The sequence below is a fragment of the Ictidomys tridecemlineatus genome, chromosome 11 (assembly GCF_052094955.1).
Source record: "Ictidomys tridecemlineatus isolate mIctTri1 chromosome 11, mIctTri1.hap1, whole genome shotgun sequence".
NCBI lineage: Eukaryota > Metazoa > Chordata > Mammalia > Rodentia > Sciuridae > Ictidomys > Ictidomys tridecemlineatus.
Genome location: NC_135487.1, coordinates 9,085,366 through 9,110,114, shown reverse-complemented (window position 1 = coordinate 9,110,114; position 24,749 = coordinate 9,085,366). Strand labels below are relative to the sequence as shown.

At 56.4% G+C, this 24,749-nt stretch overlaps 1 protein-coding gene and 1 pseudogene across 2 annotated transcripts in view; both read right to left on the bottom strand.

Annotated features, from left to right (window-relative positions):
* The window catches only part of Kazn (kazrin, periplakin interacting protein), an 892,501-nt gene that overhangs the window by 746,423 nt on the left and 121,329 nt on the right, over positions 1 to 24,749 (bottom strand). The gene's annotated exons all lie outside the window — the stretch shown is intronic.
* LOC101967248 (sterol-4-alpha-carboxylate 3-dehydrogenase, decarboxylating pseudogene) lies at positions 4,884 to 7,123 on the bottom strand (annotated as a pseudogene).

The following is a 24,749-nucleotide window of genomic DNA, read 5'->3' as shown; positions in this document are numbered from 1 at the left end:
GCAACATTTTCCTTTAACAGCCGGTGGGCGATGTCGGAGAACTTTTAGTACTCAGATGCACCGCGCACGGGGCTTCATTGCATAGCGGGGCCCACGTGCCAGGGGTGAGTCCTCTGAGATGCACCAAGAGCCTGGGGGCTGGATGGGGTGAGCAGGAACGCTCTGGCCTGTTTGCAGAAGGTTCACCAAAAACTCAACTCGTCTTTCCTTCCCGGCCCCACCCAGCTCCCCGCACGTGCTCATCCCTGGGGCACCAGGACTTGTGGCCAACGGTCCACCCCCAGCTCTGCGGACAGGCACAGGGTGGGGCTCCCCTGTGCTGGGTCCTGAAACAGTCTATCCTGGGCTCTCGGATTTCAGAAAGCAATATAAATATTGATGCCTACACACGCACGCACGCACACACATATGCACACATGCACACACGCACACACACACACACACACACGCACGCACACATGCACACACATACACACACTCGGTCCCGGCTGCACTCAATTGCAGAGTGAACCCCAGAGCCCTGGGCAACACCTCTCTGTCCTTCTCCACCCCCCGGCTCACCCTCATTCACTGCGTCCCAGCCCCTCTGCTGCCACCTGCAGAGGAGGAGCCACCCTGGATGCCCACCCAGCTCTGCATAGGAGAGGCTCCATCAGGGTGTTCTGTCTGGGAGAAAAATGGCCTCAAACCTGTGACTCTCTCCTGACAGGAGTGAATTCAGAAAGTGGGGGGGGGTCTGTGCTTTAGGAGGAAGGGAGCGTATTTCTGGGTGCCTCCCAGGAACTATCTCATTTCATCCTTTCACATCCTTCCAGTCCTTATGCCAGTTTGCGGGGGAAGAAAACAGAAGTTCAGAGAGGTTAGCAACTTGCCATGAGCCACACAGCTACAGTTGGTACAGAGAGCGGAGCCAGGACTCCAGCCTGGCTCTGTCGTCCAAGAGGTGTGCCGCTGTTTCTCTGGGCTGCCTCTCTTGAGTAGGCAGTCACCAGGGCTCCTACAATTATTAATGTCTCACACCTTTCCCCACATTCGATCCTGGAACAGCCCTGGGGGGTGAGCACTTCTAGCCACTTGAATGGCCAGTGGAGGCACAGAACGGCATTGCCCACGGCCCCCCCGGGTGGTACCTAGTGAAGTCCAGCCAACGCAGGGGGTCGTCCATCTCCCTGAATCTTTCCTGGAAGAAGTGGAGCCTGCTCTCTGGTGACACCCCAAGTCCTCTTGGTCCTGGGTGACACAAGTCCTAGCAAACAGGGAAACAATGGGACTAAAACCGCCACTGCCAGATAACACACGCTGGCATCAACAGGGCACTCTGCACACGGGGCTCTGCACGGGCTACCTGGGAGCAGCAGCCTCATCACCATCACTGTCACCCCATCTCACAGAGGGGGGCCTGCATGAGAAGTCGAGGGAGACGGAGAAGGGCGTGGGCAGCTGGAGCCAGATGGCGAATAAGGACACAGGGGACGCGGCCAGAACAAAGGAGCAGGAGAGGGTCTTCCAACGAGGTCAACTCCCCAGTTGACAGAAGTGCTCATGGACATCAGCAGGGGACCGAATCAGACAGCCACTTCCACCCTAGTGCCCTTAAGTGGGGGACCCAATAGAAAAACTAAAATGGGCGCGTGGACGCAGGGGGTGCCAGTGAACAATAGCGAGGAGCACGTGGACAGGGAGGAGATGAGGAGGGGAGGACCCTCCAGGGACCGCACAGAGAGCAGCCCATTCCCCACCGGCCTCCGGCTCTGGGCCCCGCTCTCTGGAGAAGTCTGTCGCTGCTTTTGCAATGACCCCGCGGCTTGCCGACTCTCGCTGCGTCCCGTCCTTCAATTCTGTGCTGCGCGGACAGTGGGCCAAGACCCGAGACGGTAACAAAGTGACCAAACTGTTTCCGAAGGAGAACGGAGTCAGGACTGGGTGGCTAACGTCCCCATCAGGTGGCCCCACCTGAAACTGCACGCTCTCCAGACCCGTCCTAAGAAAAGGGGCATCTGGGGACTCCCCTAACGTCTGGAAGAGCCACGTTTCCACCAGACACCATAAACAGAACTTCTGGTGGATCCCAAAGTCCCCCGAGCCTGACAGCTGGGCCCAGAGGTCCTGCAGCCAGGTTTCCCTGGGGACAGTCCCACCTGCTCACAGAGAACCGCCAGCCCCTGCCGAGTCCTGCTGCCTCTGGGGCCCTGTAAGGCTGCCGGCTGGCGGTCAGCACTGCCTTCTCCACCCCCTGCCCCCGAGCTCCGTGCAGAAGTCTGCTCTCAGGAGGTGCCCGCTGGGGACAACCTGTGACCAGGAGAGGCTGCTGCCCCATGTTCCCAGCACTGTCAGGCCTGAGATGCCACCCAGATGCTGAGATGCATGCAGAAGTGGGAGGGGTGTCCCCACGCTGTGCCACACAGACCCCCTCCGCGTGTTGGCAGGATCTTACGAGGTCTCTTGTGTTGGCTCTGAGCGTGGCCCCTTGCGCTCTAGGAATCCACGGGATCAGGCACAACTCAAGCCACCGCGCCCGTTCCCAGCACTCCTCTCTGCTCCTTCAGCCTCACGGTCCTCCCGCACCCAGTGCACAGTGACCAAACCAAGGACAGCAGACAGTCATGACCTTCTAGTTCCTTCTGGTTAGGGTCACTGGAGATAAACTCTGTGTCCTGAGACTCTGTCCTACAACTGCCCTGTGCCCAGCCCCACCCTGTACCTTATGACGGCTTCTCTCACACGTGGGCTTCAGCCTGGCCCTAGGAGAGGGAAAAAACACCCTGGGTTTCCCTCTGCAGGGGCAGGCGCTCATACTGTGAGAATCCAGCACAGGGAACAAAAACCATCCACAGACCACAGTCACGGGAGTCAGGTTTGGATCTTAACCAACTGCTTTCTTGCTGTGAGACTCTGGGCAAGTTGCCTAACCTCTCTGTCCTCCCATTCTTTCCATTGGATAACGGAAGGACAATACCTCCCTCTAAGGGTCTGCGGCGTTCAGATGAGGGACGGATGGGCCGTGGCAGGTTTTATGGCACAGGCGAATCTAAATTAGTTCAGCAAGACTTTGGCGCTAACGGCCACAGCTCTTAACCTTGAGAGTAGGTGAGGCGCGTACAGAAGTCTGACCTTTGCAACAAGCACACACCCATCGTGAGTTCCCGATTATTGAAGACATCTAATATCAAACCTGATTTCCTTCATAAATCACAGTGACCCAAGAGCTGTAGAAATCACTTTTGTTTTTTACAGTGGAACGAGAAAGCATCATTTAAATCCTCATCGTTAAATCCTTCCCTACTTAACAGCCCGTCGCGCGTCTGCCTTCAAATTATCCTTGCAAATAAAAGACTGCTGTCTCGCCACGGCTGAACTGATGGTACCTTTCTGATGGGGGTGTCCGGGAATGACGTCCCTTTCTGTGTGAAGTGGTGGGTTTGTGAGACTCCTCGGACACAGAAGGCAGGTTCTGCGGCACGGAAACAGGACCGTTTCTGTCCAGGTTTCAAAGTGAGCAAAATGCAATTTCATTCTGTCAACGACATCTTCTGCCTCCCTCCCTCCCTCTTTCCCTTCTTTATCACATGCCCAGACCCACAGGAGACAGAAGTGTCCACGTGGCCCCTGCCTTCTCTGAGGATGGCCGTGGCTAATGGCAAAACCTGGCAAGTCTTTGCCCCGGCCTTCGTGAAATCCAAGGAACACTTTGCAGAAATAAAAATAAGAGATTAAAAAAAAAAAAAAGACACGGCAAGCCATGCCCAAAGCATGGGGCTTTCAACGTTTCCCGCCATCTATAGCATTTCAGAGACCAGCCACATCTTCTGGGTAACAGTCCCATGGCCCCAAATAGCAGATGGCTTTCACCTGGGTTTATTTGCCCAGCAGCGGTGACTTGAGATTGGTCATAACATCAGTTGGGAAGTAAACAGGTCTTACATGGATCGTGTGAGTAAAAGCTTTTGGAGTGTGGGGTGCACGGGCACACTCCTGTAACCCCAGCAGCACGGGAGGCTGAGGCAGGAGGATCTAGAATTCAAAACCAGCCTTGGCGACTTAGCGAGGCCCTAAGCAACTCAGTGAGACCCTGTCTCTAAATAAAATACAAACAAGGACTGGGGTTGGGGCTCAGTGGTCAAGGGCCCCAGAGTTCAATCCCTGGTCCTCCCAACCCCCCCCCCACCCAAAAAAAACCACTGTTGGCGTCCCGGGGCACTGTGCATGAACTCCAGCCTCAGAAGCCTCCCTCTGCTCTCCCCTGTCAGGTGAGCATGGTTGTCATGAGGGACTGAGCGCCTGTCTCTGTGAGACCCTGCTGCCAACGTGACGCCATCTTTCCACTTGACGTGCTAAGGGACAAGCGGTCCTTCCCCTCACTCCCCTGATGAAGATGCACCAGCTCATGTGGCTGCAGACCCACTTACGAGGTTCCATCCTGCCCTGTTTACCTCAGTGAGCTCCCGGGTCAATAATGAAAACCATTAACGGTCAATTAGCGGGAGACCCGGGCTGAGAATTCTGCACCTTCTCGCTTCCCCATTTCTGGTCAGACACACGACCCTGAAGGACAAGGTCAGAGCAATCTTGTTCTCTGTGCTGGAGGACAGACAGCTGCTTTGATAACAGGATCGGAAGGGACACGGATATCCTTGACACCCCCAAATTTCCCTGCCACCAGCCAGCCATGATCCCGCCCTTCCTGGCGGGCGGCATGCCAAGATCTTTGGAGGTTTTTTTAAGTGCAAATCCCTGGCCCTGCAATAGACATTACCGAGTGTACTCTGAGAATCTAAATTTTTTTTTTTTTGCACACTTTCACTTCATTGTAGTTTCCCATGTACCCCCTGCCCTTCAACAAAGGGAAAGAACTTTAAATTACATTTCAATTAGGTGGATAAGAAACTATATTCTACAAACAGAAAATCATCAGAAGATAGAAAAGCCCAGATTATTATATGTGCTATGCCCTTTTGAAGTCGCCTGATGGATTTTATGAGTGTGATGTGCAGGGATCTCTCTGATTCATCTCATGATTTTCTGCACAAACTCAAAGAAGATAAAGGAGGTTCCCTTTTCTTTGGCTTACCATCAGCCAGCCTGATGGCCCATGTTAGATGAGAGCTAAATGGCTAATATGGCACATCACTGAGCCAGATCACCACTGTCACTATAAGTGACAAGACTCTGCTGATAAAAGGAAATGTTTTATGAAACCACGTTGCAGGTGGGCACAGGGATCATAGTAATTTATGCCCTCGTGGTTTTTTTTTTTTTTTTGCTCCAAACTGTGTCGATGTGAAACGTCTATCTGAAGTCTCATTCATGTGTTTACGACTTCTGCTTTTCTTCTAGGATATTGTCAAAGCCATGGTTCCTGGAACAGACTCTAGCGGCTTCCACTCTAGTCCTGGTTTGCATGGTAAACGTTCTGGTCTCCCATTCTCAATCAGCAAACGGATCGTTTCTGACAGGTTCCTTGATTATGTGCTAGAATACTAGAATGAAATACTAGGATGGTTTCAGAGTGGTCCTGGTGATCAGGAACCTTGGGTGGGGAGAGGGGATTGTGAGTGGAGAGAGACAGAGAGAGAGAGGGAGGACGAAGCAGTGTAATAGGAAGCTGCCTGTTTTAAGAAATTCAACCCCAACGCTGTGAAAAGAGGGATGTCTGCTGTGCTTGTCACCCTCGCAGGCACGGAGGGAGCAGGGCATGGTCTCATTTGTCTAGCAAGAAGCCTTCAGCTCAGAAGGAACTCATTTGAAGGCTATGAGTTCATCAGTGCACAGGGGAAGAGGTTAGTGGCCAGAGCACACACTGAGATGGCCCCGTCTCCAGCGTGCCTCGCTTGACCTTCCGCAGGTGGCGAAAGCTCCGTACGGTCCTCTCCATGGCGTCCTCCGTGGTGACCAGTGGCTGGGACCCCATGACCTTTTTGGCTTTTTCACAGCTGTCGTAGCGGAAGGTGCCAGCCAGTGCAACCCTCATTGGTGTGAAAGTGGGCTGGAGCTGGATGATGGGACTGACCACCAGCAGGGACACCAGAAGGGCCAGGTAGTAGGCTACCCAGTAGGGGATGTGGTATCTGGGGGCCTCATAATTAAGGATGCGGAAAGGAACGTCCAGAAAGGGATGGGTCCGTCGTTGGTGATGTGACATGCCTTCGCACCCAGCGCTGCATCCTGGGAGAGGTGCTCTGCAGCCAGGATGTGTCCATGGACGACCACTTCTCCACGGAGGTGAGATCTACCGTCATCATCATCTTGCTGGTTCTTCCCGTTCCCCATCGTGAACTTCATCTTGCCCTTCTCGGCTGCCTCAGTGAGGATGGGGACCAACTGGGGATCTCCTAGGCCAAAAACGCCATGAGGACGGATAGCTGGGGTTAAGAAACCTCTCTCAGGATCACTGGCGTCCAGAACTGCTTTCTCTTGTAGGACCTTGGTCTCCGTGTAAGTAGTCGATGGGTTTCGTGGCATAAGGAAGGTCTTCGGTTCCATTTTTGACGTCACTGCCCTCAAAGATGACACTGGCACTGCCCGTCAAAACGAGTTTCTGGACTCCAGCCTCTGTGCAAGTTTCAATGACATCCTTGGTGCCAGTGAAATTCACTCTAGAAAGGAGCTCCTTGTCGTTACTGGAGGGTGGGGGTGATGCACAGTGGAAAACTGCGCTCACACCTCTCAGAGCTGGGTGCAGGTCCTCTCAGTTGCAGAGGTCACCCAGAAAGAACTGCACCCGGGGATTATCAAAACCTTGCAGGATATCGAATACGTTGGCGGTGTAGCCCCTTGCAAGCAACGGCTCCACCATGTGCTGCCCCAGGAATCCAGAGCCTCCGATCCCTGTGCAGTTCTTGACCTTGGGAATGTCCTCTATCACATGGATCCGTGTGTCCTGCTCTCTCATTGGCTCACCAACTGCTTCTTCTATTATGGCTCAAAATATGGCCTTGTTTACACTCAACTTTTCTTCTTCCCGTCTGTCTGCAGGCGCTCTCTCAGCCTGCCTCTGTGGCCTACACCCACAGACTTCCAGCTGCTCACCACCACTCTCTTTTCCTAGCCTCCATCGAGAATCTAAATTTTAAAAAGCGACCCAGCGGGTTCTGAGAAGACTCTCAGTTGTATTTCTTGACGGGCACTTGGGACCCACAGGTTTGGAAACACAGGTGAGAACACCGCCTACCTTCGGCAAGCATCAGCAACCCTTAGATGAAGATGTTTCTCATTTCTAAAAAGCCCTTCGCCAAGATCAACTGAATAGACAAAGCTGTGACACCCCGGTCTCTAAGACAGAGTTCCATATGGAGGGAGGTTGGTAGGATAGATGACACTTACAGGGTCTTTGTCCCCAATGTCCACACTTGGAAATTGTTCCTCTTTTGAGAACATGCTTCTAGTTCTGTAACTTTCCTGCATAAAAGAATAACGCTTGCAAGGTCTTTAACCTGATATGGAGACACATAGAGATTGCTGGCGTGACTCTTTAGATCTGCTTCTCTATCAGAGAGCAGCCCTCCACCTGATCCCAGCTTCATCTTCAAAACCTGCAGGTGTGAGTCTTTATTTTTCTAACCCCCCATTGTCCCTGGCCGGAACCGCAAGTTTGGCTGCGCTGGTCGCAAGACTGTAGAACAACAAAGGTGGGCAAGAGAGAAGTCCCCGAGCTCATGAACCTGACATTCTTTGTGCGTTCGCGGGGAAAGAAATAGTGTTTTTTTGTAATATGGAGAAAAATAAACAGGGCCATGTACTAATCACCTAGTAACAGGTGTATCAGTCCATTTTCTATCACTATAACAAAATAGCTGAGGTTAGATAACTTACAAAGAAAAGAGGTTTATTTAGGTCCTAATTCTGAAGGTTCAAGGGCATCCCAGCAGCTCGAGGACCTTGTAGCAACCAGCAATATGACGATAAGTGTGTGTGCAAGAGGGAGGGATCACATCACCAGTTAGGAAGTCAGAGCAAGGAGAGGGATGGACTCGTTTTTTTTTTATAAACGGGGCTCTCAAGAAAACTAATCAGGGTCCTATGAGAACCAATTACTCTAACCCCTTCCAGGGCAGCGACCCCAGAGGCCCCCACTAGTCTCCGCCTCTTAAAGGGCCACCACCTCAACACACCGCAGTGAGACTCAGGCCTCTGACCCAGACCCCTGGGGCAAAGCCACCCGTGAACCACAGCACAGAGAGAAAAATGGGAGCAAAGAGAAGCCCCGTCACAGGGCCATCAAGGAAGGTGCTTCAGGGCAAGTGCCATTCACACGGAGCTGTTGTTTCTTCCGTGCAGGAGGGAAACTGAGGCAGGGAGCCCATGGGGCAGAGCGGGGACCTGCTGGGTTTCTGGACCCAGGTGCGCCTCTATCTGAGCTGAGTGCCGAGACGTGGCTGCCCAGGGGCCAGAGTGTGGCTGGGACGGCTTTCCTGTCACACAGCCACCAGGCCGGCTGTAGGGGAGGGGCTCAGAGCTCCGCCTCGTGATCACCAGCGCGACCGAGCACCCTGGCAGTCCCGCTGCCCCCAGCTCTGGGAACTTGAAAGCAGGCGGACCGCAGCCCAGATCCCTTGGAAGCTCTGGGTCTTTTCCGAGGGTTGAGGGATCAGGACCACCGTGGACCATGACGTCAGCAGGTCGGTCCCCTGCCCGACCCATCCATCATCACTGGGGGGAAGACGCCACCCTCCCCGTCCCCTCCCCCAGGAAGGGGAACCACAAGTCTCAGGGCTCTTTCCCTTCCCAACCTGGAGCCAAGTCCCGAGCAGACTTGCAACAGAGACGCCGCCGAGGGACAGGAAGAGGCCCAGCCCACCTCACCCATCGATCCTCAGACGAGTTCAGAGGATGTGGATCGGATGCTCGGGCTGGACCTGCTGCCGTGATTGGGAGAGCAGACATTCGCTCTGAAGTGCTACGGGAAGCCGTTTTCCTTTGGGGAACTTGATTTTTTTTTTTTAATGCATTTCTGATTTGGCTCAGGATTTTAGAATAATGGTCGCTTCTGGTGCTTAGAAAAACAAAAGACTCCCATATCCTGCTTTCAGCTTTCAAAGGCGAGCCCTCTGTCCGCCAGCACCCGTTTCAGGACGCCTTAGCCTCTTGTGCCCCGGCTCCTGGGTGCTCTTCCTGTCTGGGCGGGTTCGGGCTGGGAGCCTGCGGGGAGTGTTAGCGTGGGAGCTCCGTGGCTGACTGTACCATGGCAGCAGAAATTCACCCCAGCGCAATTCCTTCCCAAACCCTCGGTCCCTTGTCATGTGGCTTAATGAGCTTAGTGACGCTGTCGCCCGTACAGAGGCCAGGGCTGAACGGCTGCCCCGAGGACGTCCTCTTCACACCCGTGCGTTCCATCCCAGCCACAGTGTGGTCACGGAGGTGCTTCCATTTTTGCAGAGCCCAGGACAAGGACACAAATGGAGCCCCTCATCCTGTGCCCCTAAACATTGAAAATGACAACCCAGATACACCCGGGGACCAAAACTCGTTCCCCAAGACGCGCCCTCTTGGAGAACCTGGAGGTGAAGGAGACAGGCTGTCCCCTCCCCGGCCACCGACAGCCTGAGTAGCAGAAAGGACTTGCTGGGGCAGCTCAGCAGAAGCTGGGGGAGAGGGAGGCAACTGGTCCCGCCTGGACCTGGGGCAGGGCTGACCTGGGCAAGCTCCAGGGGTCAGTGTGCAGGTGTGCTGCTGCTGACTCGGGACTTCCTGTCCCCAGGTCACACCAGAGGTGCAGAGGGCAGGAAGGAGCGCGCTCACCTGGGGACCCTGACTCGGGGCAGCCTTTTACAAGGGCACCCTCGTTGGCTCCAATGCCCAGATAGGGCCTCTCACGGCCCCCTTACCCACCCTGAGTGCCCTCTGTCCCGCACTCTGGCCTGGGGAGCCCCAGCCGTGTCCCCCCCCAGCCCTGAATGCCCATTCGCTCTAACAGGTGTCAGACATGCAAAATGCTTCCTCACAAACCAAACACAAAGTCCCTGTGCTCCGGTGATTTGGGTAAAGGGGCCCCCTGACGGCACAGGCCCTGGACAGGGGTCCCTCTTCCCCAGGCCCAAAAGGCTGGAGCTGGGGGACTGGAAGGGCCAGGGGACTGGGCAAAGCCTGTTAGCCCACTAGGTGGACCTGGCAGACGACGGCTTCCCTCTGTCACCGTGTGCTGACGGCATCGAGGACGCGCCGTCTGGCAGGAAGCTCTGGGACCGGCGTCAGTCAGGAGACAGTCACCCGGGGCCATCTCTGGCAATACGAATGCAGAAGCAGCACAGGGTTGGGGACATGCCACCCTGGAGGGCTACCCAGAGGGAGTGCCCAGGGGCTCCTGCTTCCTGGATCCTGGCGGGTTCCCTGGAACCTGCCTGTTCTTCAGCTTCATCATCTCCCGCCCTCTGAGCTGCTGCCTGCGTCCCATCAACCCGTCCCACTCACCCTGCCAGGGCTGGCTCCCACCACTGCTTCCACAGCCCTCAGGGGCACATTAGTCACACAGCCCTCACGTCACCGAGGAAAGAGCGGACGCCATCGGCCAACACGGAGTCGAGCTTCACACAATATGAGTTTTCCCTCTGATCGTGTCATTGGCCTGCCAAAACCCAACAATGGATTCTCCCAGTGTCCTCCACAGCCCCTCGGTCCCCAGCCACTGACACGGCCCATCCTCCCATGCACCCAGATCTGAACACGCGTGAACAGCCTGGCTCTCTGTCTCCGTGTGTCTCTTCCTTCTCACGTGAGCTCCACCCTCTGGTCCACTTGACCACCTCCACAGAAGGCGCCCCCTAGTGGCCTGGGAAGCACCTCTGCACAGAAGGCGCGATTCCGGACGGGGCCAGTGAATCCTTCAGCGCAGAAGGCCAGGGTTCCAGGGGGGCTGGGTGTGCTGTGGGGGGCGTCCCTCTCCCAGCAGGAAGAGGATGGTGTTCAGCCACTCTGCCGCACGCACAGCTGTCCTCCATCTTGAACAAAGGAGGATCCCTGGGCCCAAAGTCTCCTGGCCACGTAGCTACTTAGGAAGGCAGGCCCCCGCACTTCTCTTTTTTCCTTCATATGTTTTTAGCTGTAAATTGACACAATCTCTTTTTATTTATTTGTTTCTATGTGGTGCTGAGGATTGAACCCAGTGCCTCGCCTGTGAGAGGCAAGTGCTCTACCGCTGAGCTACAGTTTATCACAATTATTTTTTACTCTTACTTTATAACTGTGAAGAATAGTGTCGGGGTCCTCCACCGACTGACGTTTGGGGAAATCCTGGCGCGCTGAGATTTGGGGAGCATGAGACCGCGGCTCCTGGATAGGACCTGCGCCTCCACCAGGCAGTCAGAATGTTTTGTTCAGTCCCGGGCAGCGGGTCCTGGGGTGGATACGAGACGTAGAGAGTGGGGAGTTCATGATAAAACAGCTGAATCAATAAATAAAAGGCCATGAGTTCGGCTGTCAGTGGTCTGGAAGTGGTGGTGAAACCCGAGCCGGCTAAAATAACGGCCGTGCAAAGAGGTGCGCGTTGACTCTGCTCAAGAGAACGTGTGTTTCAAGCAGGCTGTCATCCCCTCTTACACCCCACTCCCAGGTGCACCCCGTCCACTCAGGGAAACAGACCTGGCCGGACCTTTAACTGCTCATCCTGGAGCCTATTAACTGGGCTCACTGCGCGTGTGGGTCCCCGTGTCCCCCGGCTGGAGCGGCCTTCCCTGCACCCACTCCCCACTCTGTGTAATTTCCCCGTTCGATCCCCAGCTCCCCGCGCCGTTCCTTCTTGGCTCTGATCACAGTTTTCAACCGTGTATCGATCATTTGATTCCCGATCACCTTTAGTACTAGACACCAGGCTTCCTGAGCAGAGAAACCCGATTCTGGCTCCCGGCTTGGGCTACGGCTTTGTAAGTGCTCAGTCAATGCCTGATGAGTGACCGGCCGAGTGACTGGCGTGTGTCATTTATTTTACACAATCAGCTAATTCAGTCCAGCCTTGCCTCCACTTTGCCCGAATAAACAAGGTTGATAAACATCCATGAGCCAAGACCTCAACAAAACCGTTTAGAGAGCCTGAGATTTCAGAGAAACCGAAATGCCCCTCTGTGCAGCAGCCCCCCCCTGAGGAGGGCCAGCGCGGCTCCCAGAGCCTGGGGCCACGGGATAAGACAAAGGACAGGCCCCTGGGAACGCCAGGCCATGGCTGCAGTTCTGCTCTTGGCTCTGTGGGTCCCCTGGTCCTGCTCAGGGCATATGCTTCCCACCCCACGGACCCCGATTTCACCCTTGGGGCCTGGTTGCTTTTCGTCAGCCCCATTGCTCGGTGGCGAAGACGCCTGGTTCTCTGGCTGTGGTGCTGCTCTTGGGGTACCCCACATCATCTGTGCCCGCCGTCCTCACGCTGGGACTTCCAAAGTAAGCAACCCACAAAACGAACCCAACCTCCCATGCCTCCTCGGCAGGAGTGACATCCCCCCCCACGAGGCCCCTCAGCTGAGGGACGGTCTCCCCGCCCAGCAAGCCCAAGGTGACCACTGGCTCTGCTCCCTGCCAGGCCCGAGTCCCCTGATGCCACACCCGTGCCCCGCTCTGCATTAATGTGGGATTTCCGGAAGCCACGTCCTGTCCAGCGCCTGCCTTAATCCCTGTCCATCCACTCGTTCTTCTGACAGACATCTAGTATGCACCTGCTGTGTGCTAGGAACGCTGTGGCAAACCAGATGGGCAAGTTCCTGCCACGGAGGGGTTTTGCTGTTGGGAAGACCAGAAAAGACGTGGAAGCTCGGGGGCATTCAGAGCCCTTTGGGACACGGCCCTGCTCGCCTCTGTTGGAGGATTTTCTTGTACATTGTTCTAGAACCTTCTCCATAACATTCAATGCCACGCCAGTCCTGAGCCCTTTGGAGCTCATCCACCGTGCCACCCTCTCCCTGGCGGCCTGGCCTTGGCTCGGTATCCCCTACGTGTCTCCTCTCTCTCTCCTCTGACCCCCTCCCTGGCCACCTCTTCCTTGCTCTTCAGCGCTCACCTTTCCAGAAGGTTCCCTCAGCAGCCCCTCCCCCCACGGCTTCCCATCCCCTGCCCAGGCGGGAGGTGGGTGCAGGGGCCCCTCCCGCGCTCCACAGCCCCCGGGGCTCCCTGATGACACGCCTCCTCTTGCTGGTGACTGGCAGATGGCGATCACAGAAGCAGAGATGACAGGATCATCTGGGAGGATTCAGGCTCACAGGCGCAGGTGACCACGCCTTAGGGTTACCCAGGACAGTCTGGCTTCCTGCTGCTGTCCCGGTGCAGACCCCAAGGGCACCTTCCTTCACTCTTGCCAGAGCCGCTGGGATCACCGTGGTGCACCACCACACCTGGCCCAAAGCGATTTTTTGGAGACGGCATCCTGGTGGTAATTCCAGCTTCATTGGAGACGCTACCTAGTATCAGGTTTCTTTGGGTTCTTGGAATGTTTCAAAGCTGTGCCTACCTCAGGGCCCTTGCACACACTGCTCCCCCGTGCCTGGAAAGCCCTGTTCACCCTTTTCACTGCACACCGAACCCTTTTCATCCCACAAATATGAGGTTCAATGCCATCTTTCAGAGAGTCCTTTTCTGACCTTCTATGCCAACTGGGTCCCTCTTCCTCTCTGTGCTCCTAGGTCAGCTCCCTGGCCGTTTCCGAGGGGCACATGGTCACGATGTGTTGTTTCACATGCTGTCACTCCCGCCCAACCCAAGAGTCACCAAACAGGAAACCGGGCACATTTCTTTGATTCAAGTCAGTCTCCTCACCACCGTGACATTGTCAAGGGCCTCCGCTCCCTTAGCCTGGGTGACAGGCGTGGGCCACCACATCTGGCTCAGGGGGGCCGACGTCCAGCGCGTCCAGAGGGGCGGGGCTGATTCTGCCCAGGTGGGCAGACGCCTGGCACAATGGCCTTCCGGTGAGGAGGCTTTGGGGGGAGCTGGGCCTTGCAGCCGGGGAGAAGGGCGATTGAGCAAAGTTGAGAGACTCTGATGAGGGGCGGGGGGACAGGAGCAGACCAGCCTGACGGGGGCGGAAGACTGGGCCTGAAGGAAGCCACGAGGCTCTTGGAGGAGAAAAAGGGCCCTAGCAAGGTTCCCCCAGACAGCGGGGGCTCACGCTCTGCTCTGCACAGGGAGGTCCGCCCCTCCGAGGCGCATTTTCTGTTTTCAACAATAACATCCCCCTCCCTTCCTCCTGGGAACGAGGAGAGAGGCCACACCAGGGCGCAGAGCTCTCCATCACTGGACTCTTGGCAGAGAGCCTAGTCTGCCTCCTGGGCAGCTGGACATGGGGTCGGGTGGCCTTGAATGTCTAGTTTTACAGGGAGCAGAGCCAACGCCCTGCCTGGCGGCCCAGCGAGGAGCAGGGCCTCCCTGCAGGACGCCTGAGAGTCCTCCACCTCCCACCAAAAAGGTTCAGAGAACTTAAAACTCCCCACTGCCTCCGAACTTGAAGGACAGACCTCTTCCTTCCACAAACAGGGCTTTCCAGAAGCTTCACCTGCTCACCCAGTTGACACACGGGTCTCCGTCCCAAGGCCCCTCCATACTGTCCACCCACGTCTATGTTGAGTGAGGGGCTGGTCCAGGTCACCTACGATGTGCCCGACGTCCCCAGCATCTTACACGTGACGTCGCATCTAGCCCTTGTATTAAGCCAGTGAAACCAGTCCATTTGGTCCCTATTTTGTAAATAAGGAACCGAGGCACAGACACCTCAAATGGCTCCCCCGGGCCACACAGCCAATTTCCCAGCCAAGGTGATGAGCCAGGACCCAGCTTGCACCCCACCTCCGGGCCCGGCTTTGGCCATCACAGCTGAAGGCTGGCGGTGGGGACTACAGGCTGATGGGAATAGAAGCCGTGGGTAACACTCAGCTTCCTGCCATGCACAGGACAGCCCCCACGGTGCCGCTGTGTCCACCACCAGGTGTCACTCCCAGGCAGCCTTCTCATGAGACCCCACCCAGATTGTACTAAAATGTGTGTCCCCGACACGAGCAGGCGAGGGTCCCCAAGGCCGGGAACCGTCCCTCACACGACCTGTCACTCAATCAGGGTTTGTCAAATAAATGAACCGAGCCGCCAGCCGATGGGCAGAGAAGCCCCAGAGCCCCTCTTCCCTGTCCTTCAGTGGCCCATTCTCTGCCCTCCCCTTGGGTCCTTGTCACTTTCTGTCTCAGTTCGTAATTATCCGGCTTGACTCATCTTTCCTACTAACAGAGGGTGTAGAGAGCACGGGGCCACCCCTTGCCCTGGTCTCCGCCGCTCTGCCTCGTCCCCCACGAGAACCTTGATCAGTATTTACTGAGTCCGCCCGGCTCTGCTTGCCCCTCGCTGCACCTCCTCTCCCTCCCCCACGCTGGGCTCAGCTCCTCCGTATTAACTCAAGTTCAGTCTACCACAGGGTCTAACGTGGCCGGCAGGACAGGGCGGCGGTGGCGGAGCCCACACTGCAGCCGGCCTCCAAGGCCCGGGCAGGGACCCTCAGATACTCCCAGGAGCCCATGCAAGTGTTTTCCACTCGATGTTTCTAATCAGAATAAAAATGAGCCCAGCGATGAATAGGCACTAACGAACCCGTCCGGGCTGCACTCCTCACAAGGTGGTGTAAGACGTGTAAGTTGGACTGTTTCATGTATCCATTTATTTTTACTTTGCCTGTTTTGTAGAGGACTTGGCCCAAGATGGCAGAAGTAAGTACCCAAGGCCCAGCAAATCCACACTGCAGCTCTGGGTCAAGGTCAGAATTGGGGGCTGTCTGCTCCCTGGCTGGACCAGCACCGTGAGACAGGCTGCCTCCCGAAGCAGCTCTCGAGTGCTGGGTAACAGATGAGCACATCCCCACAGCAAGCAGGACACCCGCGGATCGCTCCACAGCCCCGCAGGTCGCAGCCCAGGCCTGACCAAACCGGGGTCCAGGCTTTGGGGTCTCACAGGCTGCAGTGGAGGGCTTCGCCAGGCTGCCTTCCTATACGAAGGTCCAAGCGGGGAAGTTCTGCTTCTGAGCTCACTCAGGTTGTGGGCAAAAACTCCTCGAGGTAGTAGAACTGTGTTCCTGGCCACGTGGGCCTGCCTACAGGTCCTCTCCCAGCACGGCCCCTTGCTCCTTCAGTGCTGGTGGGAGATCAAGGAAACTCTAGCAAGTAGGTTGTCATGGCAAGAGGGACCGCCCATCTCCTTTCCCATGTGACACACAGACTGTGGGCACCTCTGCTGGGTTCCCAGGGTCAGGCGCGAGTCCCAAGCCCTGACCACCCTCAAGGGCATGCACAAGTGAACGGATTCAGAAATGGGGGGTCACCTTAGGCTCCTCTGGCCGACCAACCTCACGGCTGTCTCCCGCCACCCTGCACGCGACTGTGGGGCCACTTCCCTGGCTGCTCCCGCTGCTGGGGGCCTTCCCTCTCCCTTAGGAGTGGCTCACTCAGGACTCTGCTCAAATACTGCTCCCTGAGGGCAGAAGACACCCCTGCCACCCCCTCTCCTCTGCTCCCTGCTTCTCAAGTCCCTGGCGCCAAGGGGGGGGGGATGGGTGGAGGCATCTCCCTTGGCTTCCAAGAGCTGGGGCAGGTATAAAGCGCCACGTAAGCAGACGGTTCTAGGTGACGAACGTGGCGCTCAGCATCGCTTCTCATTTTCTTGGTCACAGTTTTGAAATATTGATGAGGGCCGCTGGTGGAGAGGGCTCCCAAAGGTTAATGCCTTTGCAGAAAGCCGCGTGTAAACATGCAGATCATTGTCACAGGCCGTCCACGCAGGACCCCGCTGGCATTCAGCGGGAGGACCTGCCTGGGTTAAGGGGACTCGGCCCTGGCTGGCCCTGGGGGGAGCAGGGACGAGGAGTGGATCCCCGATGGCAGAGCGGGGACAGGAGCGGCTCCGGTCTGAAGCCTGGATCCAGGTGCTTCTGCTCCAGCAGGAGGAAAAACAGGTACGTGAGCTCCAACCCACGGGGTGAGCACAGCAGCCCGCGGGTGGCCACTGCCGGGTGCAGGTGCGTGGCATCAGCCTCTGTGCTAGGCCACCCCTGTCCACCGAGAGGGTCAGGATGCACCCGGCAGAGTTCCAGGGTACAGAACGGCCCCACCGATCGCAGCCCTCCGCAGGCAGACGGCTTTCCTTCCCGTGAACAGAAACAGGACATGATGCCATGCGGGGCAGGGTACCCGCCCTTCACCCTCTACGATTTTCTCTGGTGCTTTTCCCCTGCGGGCAGCACAGCGGGTGGAGGCACAAGCAATAAGCCAACTGACTGGCCAAGACTGTCCTTGTCCCCACTTCACCCGGGCTCCTCTGAGCCCTCTTCTCCACTGGGCCTCATCCGGGCCCTGGGTCTGCTCGGCTGCAAGGATGGCCTTAGGCCTGAGGCTCAGCGACTCCAGTCTTAAACTCCACTTTAAACCTGCAGCCCCCCCAGGCACGCCCGCGGAGCCCTGCAGCATGATCATCAGGCACAGCCCTGACACAAGCAGGTCACTTCTCCCCACCCTGCACGCTCAGAGTGAAGTCCCGCAAGGGGGAGAGGCCAGAAAATCAGGGTGGGGACCACCAGGCCAGATGCTTTAAACCCAGGGCAAATGACGTCACTGATAAACCCAGGAGCACCGGACAGGGATGGGAAGGGTGCTCAGAAGCCCCAGGATTCAGTGTACGTGGTGGAGCCAACGGACAGACACTCAGCCAGCCGACACCAATGCACACGAGCCTGAGAGCTGACGAGGACCTGGACTGACCCCCCAACTCTACTCCTCTGCCTGACCCTCCGCATCGTCCTCGCCGCTGTCAAACTCCACCGCCACATCTTGGCCCCGGTGAGAGTCACAGTCAGCCCCACCCCAGGAGAAGCCTGCCTTGTCCCGGATCCCATCACCGAGGTCTGAGCGAGTGGCATCCGCTGGACTCAGAGCCTGAGGCCTGAGACTTTAGATCTGGCCCTTGAGCAGAGGGAATGCAGAGGGAAGGTCTGTCCTGAGCCTGTCATGAGTAAGAGCGTTTGCCGTGCTTAGAGTTAATCTAGAATTATTCGCTGTGGCCGATTCTGTCTAGGGCAGTGCCCAGCATTAAGGAGTGTCATTTTTGTGACTAAGAACCTACAGAGTGAAATTGTATTGAGCGATCTGAGTGAATAAAGCATTGAAAAGGGCAGAAGCGCATGGACATTCCTTATTTCTCCCCTTGGACGGCATAAGTCGCACCTTTGCCCACTGCGACCTGGGCCCTGCTTAGTCAGTTGAGCACGACCCCACACTTCAGGGCTCCTCCTGCTGCCCTGTGAGTCCCCAGCCGTCCTTGCTCTGCTCAGATCGGAGCCCAGCGTCCCTGAAGCTCCCCCTTATTTTATGGGGGTGTGAGGCTGTCTGCTTGACAGCAGCAAACGCTCCACAGAGGCTCGGCCAGACGACGCTTTGGGTCGTGAGTCATAGACTGTCCAGGTGATCCTCGGCCCCTGCTCCACTCTGAGGGGGTGGAACTGGGCCTGTGAGGCTGGAGGGGAGTCCTCAGAGGACGGTCTGCCCTCTGCAGCGTCAGCTGGACAGGCCAGGCCAAGGGGAGCCAGGAGCTCCGCAGCCTGAGCCTCCACGGTGGCGAGGCCGACCCAGTTTGGCCCCCGAGTTGGACTTCAGTGAATGAGCGGTGCTTCCGGTCACAGTGCACACCCGTGCACACCCGTGCACACCCGTGCACACCCATGCACACACGGCCCCCTCCCCTTTGCCTCTGCAAAGCTCACTCCACAGTCGACGCAGGGCTGCTTCCTCCAGGCTGCCCTCCTGGGCCTCCCTGACCGAGTGGCCACCATCCCAGGCCCCCAGCCCGGGGCAGCAGCTTCCTGTCTGTCTTTCAGGCAAGCTCCCTGAGAGGAGGGGCCCCGGGGCCAGGCCGAGCTCCCGGGTCACTGAAGGTCTCAGCCAACACCAGGTGAGCTCGGGGAAGAAGGACAGAAGCATGGAAAGAGGGAGGGAGGGAGGGAGGGAGGGAGGGAGGACCCAGGAGGGAGGGTGGGGGAGGGGAGGAGGGTGGGTGCTGAGGTCAGAGAGGGGCCAGAGGCCTCCCCGGGGATGGTGGACGGGTGGGTCCAACTCATGCAGAGGCAGCGGACGCTCCAACAGGCAGCAGTGGCCACCCAAGGGTCTCAGGGAGGACGAGGAGGTGACGAGGTCGGACACGTATTTATAGACTCGGGTTTGCTGCTCAAGCCGGAGGCTGTTCAAATAGTGGGGGCCAGAGGGGTCAGGGCCGAGTGAGGGCCGGGCGGCAGGTTTGGAGAAGAGGCGGCGGACTGAAGAAATGCTGAGATAACTGGCCAGAGACGTTGGTCGGGGCTGGTGGAGGCGGCGGCCAGCCCTGCCTGGCTCTCACCCCTCAGGCACCGGCACCCAACACCCACCACCTACTCCACAGCCGCCCAGCAAGGAGGGCGCTCCCCGGGTGCCACTGAAGCAGAATGAGAGAGGGAGGCGAAGTCATTTGGCCAAATCTCACGGCCAGTGGTGGCGCTGGACCTTGACCCAAGCCCTCAGCCACGGGGTCAGAGAGACCCCCACTGGACACAGCCACAGTGGACAGGAATCGCGCGCCCCTTCACGGAGTGCCCATCCGGGGGCTTTAAACGTTTCCCTGATGGACAGATGTCCTCTGAGGAACCTGTCTGTTTCTGGTTTGGGCAACAAGCAGGCAGTGACCATGCTGCCAGCCACAGCAGAAGAGAGGCCACGGGAAGAGTGAGGGATGAGGGTGGAGCGTTCCATTCTGAAGTGTTGGGGAGCATGGGGACATTCAGGGGTCACTGTTCAACGGCTCCTGGGTGTCCAGGGCAGAAGTCAAAGGGAACCTGGATAGATAGTTGAGAATAAAATGGAAGCAGAAGACTAAGCAAACGGCCAATATCAGTGGTTGTCAAAGACGCGGGTTAGAGTATAGGGTTCCACGAAAGTGCTTCAGGAGCCAGTGATGGGAACAGAGAAGGGGTCCATGCTTCCCCCCCACACACCAGGGCAGAGCACCTGCTGCAATCCCATTACCACGACTTTACTAGAACTCCAGATAGGGAACTGATGAGAACCACTTCTAAACACAGCGTTTAAAATAAACTGACAAACATAGGGGTGGACAGATGCACGGACAGACAGACAAGCAAACAGATAAAGTGAACCACTGGACAGAGAAGACTTTGGTTCAAAAAGTGTGTCAGTCGGGGCTGGGGATGTGGCTCAAGCGGTAGCGCGCTCGCCTGGCATGCGTGCGGCTCGGGTTCGATCCTCAGCACCACATACCAACAAAGATGTTGTTTCCGCCAAATACTAAAAAATAAATATTAAAATTCTCTCTCCCTCTCTCTCTGCCTCTCTCTCATTCTTAAAAAAAAAAAAAAGTGTGTTAGTCAGCTTTTCATTACTGTGTCCAAAGTACCCAACAAGAATGATTTAGAGGAATAAAAGTTGATTTTGGCTCACAATTTCAGAGGTTCAGTCCGTGGTAGGCAAACCCCATAGTCTGGGCCCAGGGTGAGACAAAACATCATGGCGGAAGGGTGTAAGGAAAGCCGCTAAGTTTATGGCAGCCAGGAAGCAGAGAGGGCTTGAGAGCAAGGAGCCGGAGGTAATGTGATCCCCCAGGACATGGCCCCCATGACCTTCTTCCCCCAGCCAGGCCTGCCTGCCTACACTTACCAGCATTAATCCATTCAAGTCATTAACCCACAGATGGATAAATACGCCGATTAGGTTACAGTTCTCAGAATCTGATCACCTCACCTCTGAGCATTCCAGCATCGCCCCGTGCATGAGCTTTCAGAGGACACCTTGTATCCAAACCACAGGAAAAGGCTCAACCTGGCACCTCACCCCAACCTAGGCACACGGCCGGAGACGACAGGGTGACTCTCACATCAACTGCCTGGCGGAAATGAATGCTCCGGGAAAACGACTGTCGCGGTTTGACGCTTGCTCAGGTGTTAATGGGGGCAGTTCAGAGACGGCCAATCACAGACATGGGGTCTGTAGCAGGTGACCGCAGGGAGACAAGGGCCTCACCACGCCCTCTCCTGGAAAACTCAGTGAGCGCCGGTGAGGAGGGGGGTGGCCACTCTGCACACGGTGCCATCTACATCTTACCCAACCGAGCTCTGCCACCGAGTGTCAGTGCAGTGCAGGGACAGACTGCTGTGTGTCCTCACTGTGGGCCTGGCCCGAGCAGCTGTCTTCAGTGATCTCTGCAAGCAACGTCCCAAGCAGGAGGAAAAGTGACTTCTGTTTTGCATCAAAAGGCTGCAGACAAGAGGTACTGCTGGAGCGTATTCAGATCACAGACATGAACCCTCAGGCTCCCCTCCTCCTCCTCCTCCTCCTCCTCCTCCTCCTCCCTCCTCCTCCTCCTCCCCCCTCTCCTCCCTCCTCCTTCTCCTCTTCCTCCTCCTCCCTCCTCCTCCTCCTCCCTCTTCCTTCTCCTCTTCCTCCTCCTCCCTCCTCCTCCTCCTCCCTCTTCCTTCTCCTCTTCCTCCTCCTCCCTCCTCCTCCTCCTCCCTCTTCCTTCTCCTCTTCCTCCTCCTCCTCCTCCCTCTTCCTTCTCCTCTTCCTCCTCCTCCCTCCTCCTCTTCCTCCTCCTCCCTCCTCCTCCTCCCCCCTCTCCTCCCTCCTCCTCCTCCGTCCTCCTTCTCCTCTTCCTCCTCCTCCTCCCTCACCCCTTCTTCTTTTCCTCTTCTGTAATTTTTTCCTCTAGTAACAAACGAACATGGATGTGTGCCTCTTCCTGCCTAAATTCTGAATGACAGACGTGGACATGAAACAGGGCACATCGATATCCTTTGGGTATGATTTCCCTGCTTTGGTCTCTGGGGACGCTTGTTCCGCTGCCTCTGGGATGGGGATTTTAAATTAATCTCTCCTTTGGTGGGAAAGAGAGAGTCGTATTGAAGACGATTCTCAGTGAACCTGCAGCGGATGCTGCTGCCTCGGCGTCATGATTAAGTGGACCTTCGTCCCCTGTGTGTCTGACATTTTTTATCAAATGGCTGGTGATTCCCGGGTAGGAGACTGAAACCCATTTTCTAGAGGATTCATATAAAAAGTGCTGCTCTCGAAACAGGACTGTCGCGAGGACACGTGGACCTGGTCTATTCTCTCTGCACGATGGGGCCAGCCTCCAACTCTCTTCTCCCCACAGTTATCACACCCGTTAGAGCAGAGAACAGTGGGAGAGTGAGATGCCCACCGGGAAGTGACAGACCCGGCTGGAAAGCACTGGGAGTCCACACACATACCTGCCCCGCTGCAGTGCTGCCTGAAGATGCATGGAGTTCGAGTCAGGGTCTGACATCAGTCACTCATGAATAACAGGACTTGTAGGTGTCTACTCTATGCCAGTTTTTCTTCTAGGTTGTGCAAAAATTTATCATTTCTTGTAATCCTTTCAACTGTGAGGTCTTAGACAAGGAACGGCTCCGTTGGCAAATTGTGGAGCTTGGATTTGAATCCACGAAGGTAAGTCCAGAGACCCTGCTTTTCACTGTCATACCAACCTGTGCTCAGGGGGGCGCCACTGGGTGGCCTCTCCTGTGCACCAGGGCCTTCCAGGAGATGCACCGCCTGCTCCAGTGACCAGCGGTGCCATTGCAAACTCCCCCCCCAGCACTCAGGGGCTTAAGACTGCTCTTGTACCTGGCTCCTGATTTTAGGAAGGGCTCTGCCAGGTGGGTTGCTGCCTGGTCCATGTGACTCCACGTGAGGTGGCTGCGGCCAGAATATCCCTTGCCAACGTGGTGTCCCCATCTACGTAGCTGGCCCCTTGAGGCTCCTCTCCCTTTCCACGTGGTGTCTGTCCCTTCAAGACCTCTCTGAATGGCTTGGGCTTCTCACAACAAGGTGGTCTCAGGGCAGATAGGTTTCCTGGGTGGAGACTTAGTTTTCCCGGAGCATGTGATTCAAGTCCCATGGGAAGTTGCAAAGATTCCTCTGATTTAGCCTCAGGAGTCCCACGGCCACCTTTATGTCACATTTGATTGCCAAGCAAGTCACTAAAGCTAGCCTAGACTCGGGGGGTAAGGTGACCTCTCTGAGGGCGGAGTTGGAAAGGATTGCTGCTATTCTTGGTCCGCGACAGTGCCTTACCTTGTCAATGAGGATGCGTTCACCCGCCGCACGCGCCTCGCAATGGTGCTTTAGCGGACAGTGGACTGCACGTTCCACCGTGGTCCTGTGAGCTGATCTCACCTTGTGACGTCGCAGCCACCTGAGTTTGGGTAAATGCTCCATGGATCCACCCAATAAGACTGCCTAATGACAGGGTGTGTCAGAAAGTGTCCCCCATCATTAAGAAACACATGACTGTCCCTCAGGAGGCCACACGGTGGATTAAGAGAGGACTTCCATTTCGGATCATCTGCTGGACTGTCACTTTACCATTTCCACTTTGCAGGGCAGAACTTGAGGCCCAGGAAGGGTCAACAACTTGTTCAAGGTCACAGGGGCATGGCAGGGAGGGAGCACTGAGCGCCCATGGTCTCTGCCCGCGAGCTCCTTGTATTCTTAACTTCTTGGTAGGTTCTTGGGAGAAAAGGGTTCAACTCTATTTTTAAGAAAATGATTTTGAAAACCACTGGACTAGATGACCCCTGATCATTCCATTTCCTCAGACCAACAGACATGCAGAATGAGGCTGGAGGCCACCCAAGGTCTGACTGGGGGTCAGGGGAGTAGCTTGGGGGCCCGGCTGCTGGAGGGTCAAAGCCTGGTGGCGGGAGGCTGCATTTTCCAAGGCTGGCCAAGCAGACACCTCCTCCCCTCCCCGGGCTGGCTCTGCACCTCCCTCACTGAAAGGTGAAGCCTCCTTGCCCCACTCCTCAAATCTCCATGAATTGGGAACGGGTGGCCAGGAAGCTGTGCCGACACCCGGCAGGGCCCCCCACTGACGGGGCAGCTTCCAGTCCTTCTCTTGAAGACCAGAGCCACCGTGTGAGAAGCTCCAGCTGCTCTGCTGGAGAGAGAGCGTCCGCATGGAGGAGAGGGGAGAAGTCACACACCTGGGCATCCATCCCAGACAGGCCTTGGATGGCCTCCAGCCTCAGCCGCCCTCTGGCCCAACCACGTGAGAGACGCAGGTGAGCCCAGCCCCACGGAGCCCGGTCACCCACGGAGCCTGGTCACCCACGGAGCCCGGTCACCCACGGAGCCCGGTCACCCACGGAGCCTGGTCACCCACGGAGCTGGGAAAGATGAACATAAATCCCCGACTCCAGCCCTGGGTCATTTGTCACACAGGAATAGACGACGGAACACGAGCTCTGCTTCTGAGATCTAGACCATCCCAGGCAAGTCATCTAGTCTCTGTGCATCCCCTTATTCACCTGTAAAAGAGTTACAGCGCCTCGTTCAGAGAGTTAGTGCGTGGATTGCGGGAGACGCTCATAAAAAGAACTTAGCACACCATCAGAGTGAGCGTGTAAAGTCAGTTATAGTCACACCCATTAGGATGGTGGTACAATGCTGGTGGGAATATAAAACAGCAGCCTCTGTGGAAAACAGTATGGCAGCTCCTCAAAATATTGATAGAATTACCATTTCATCCAGGAATTCCCCCTTTGGGTACATACTCCAAAGAACTGAAAGCAGAGACTTGAACAGATAATTGTGCAAACACGTTGACAGCAGCATTCCTCACAATGATCAAAGGTGGCAGCAGCCCAAGTCTCCATCAACCAAAGCACGGACACACTAAGACACAGCCGTAGGGGTGGTTGCTAAGAGCTAGGGTGGGGGGGGGGTAGGAGAGCAAGGAATTAATGTTTAATG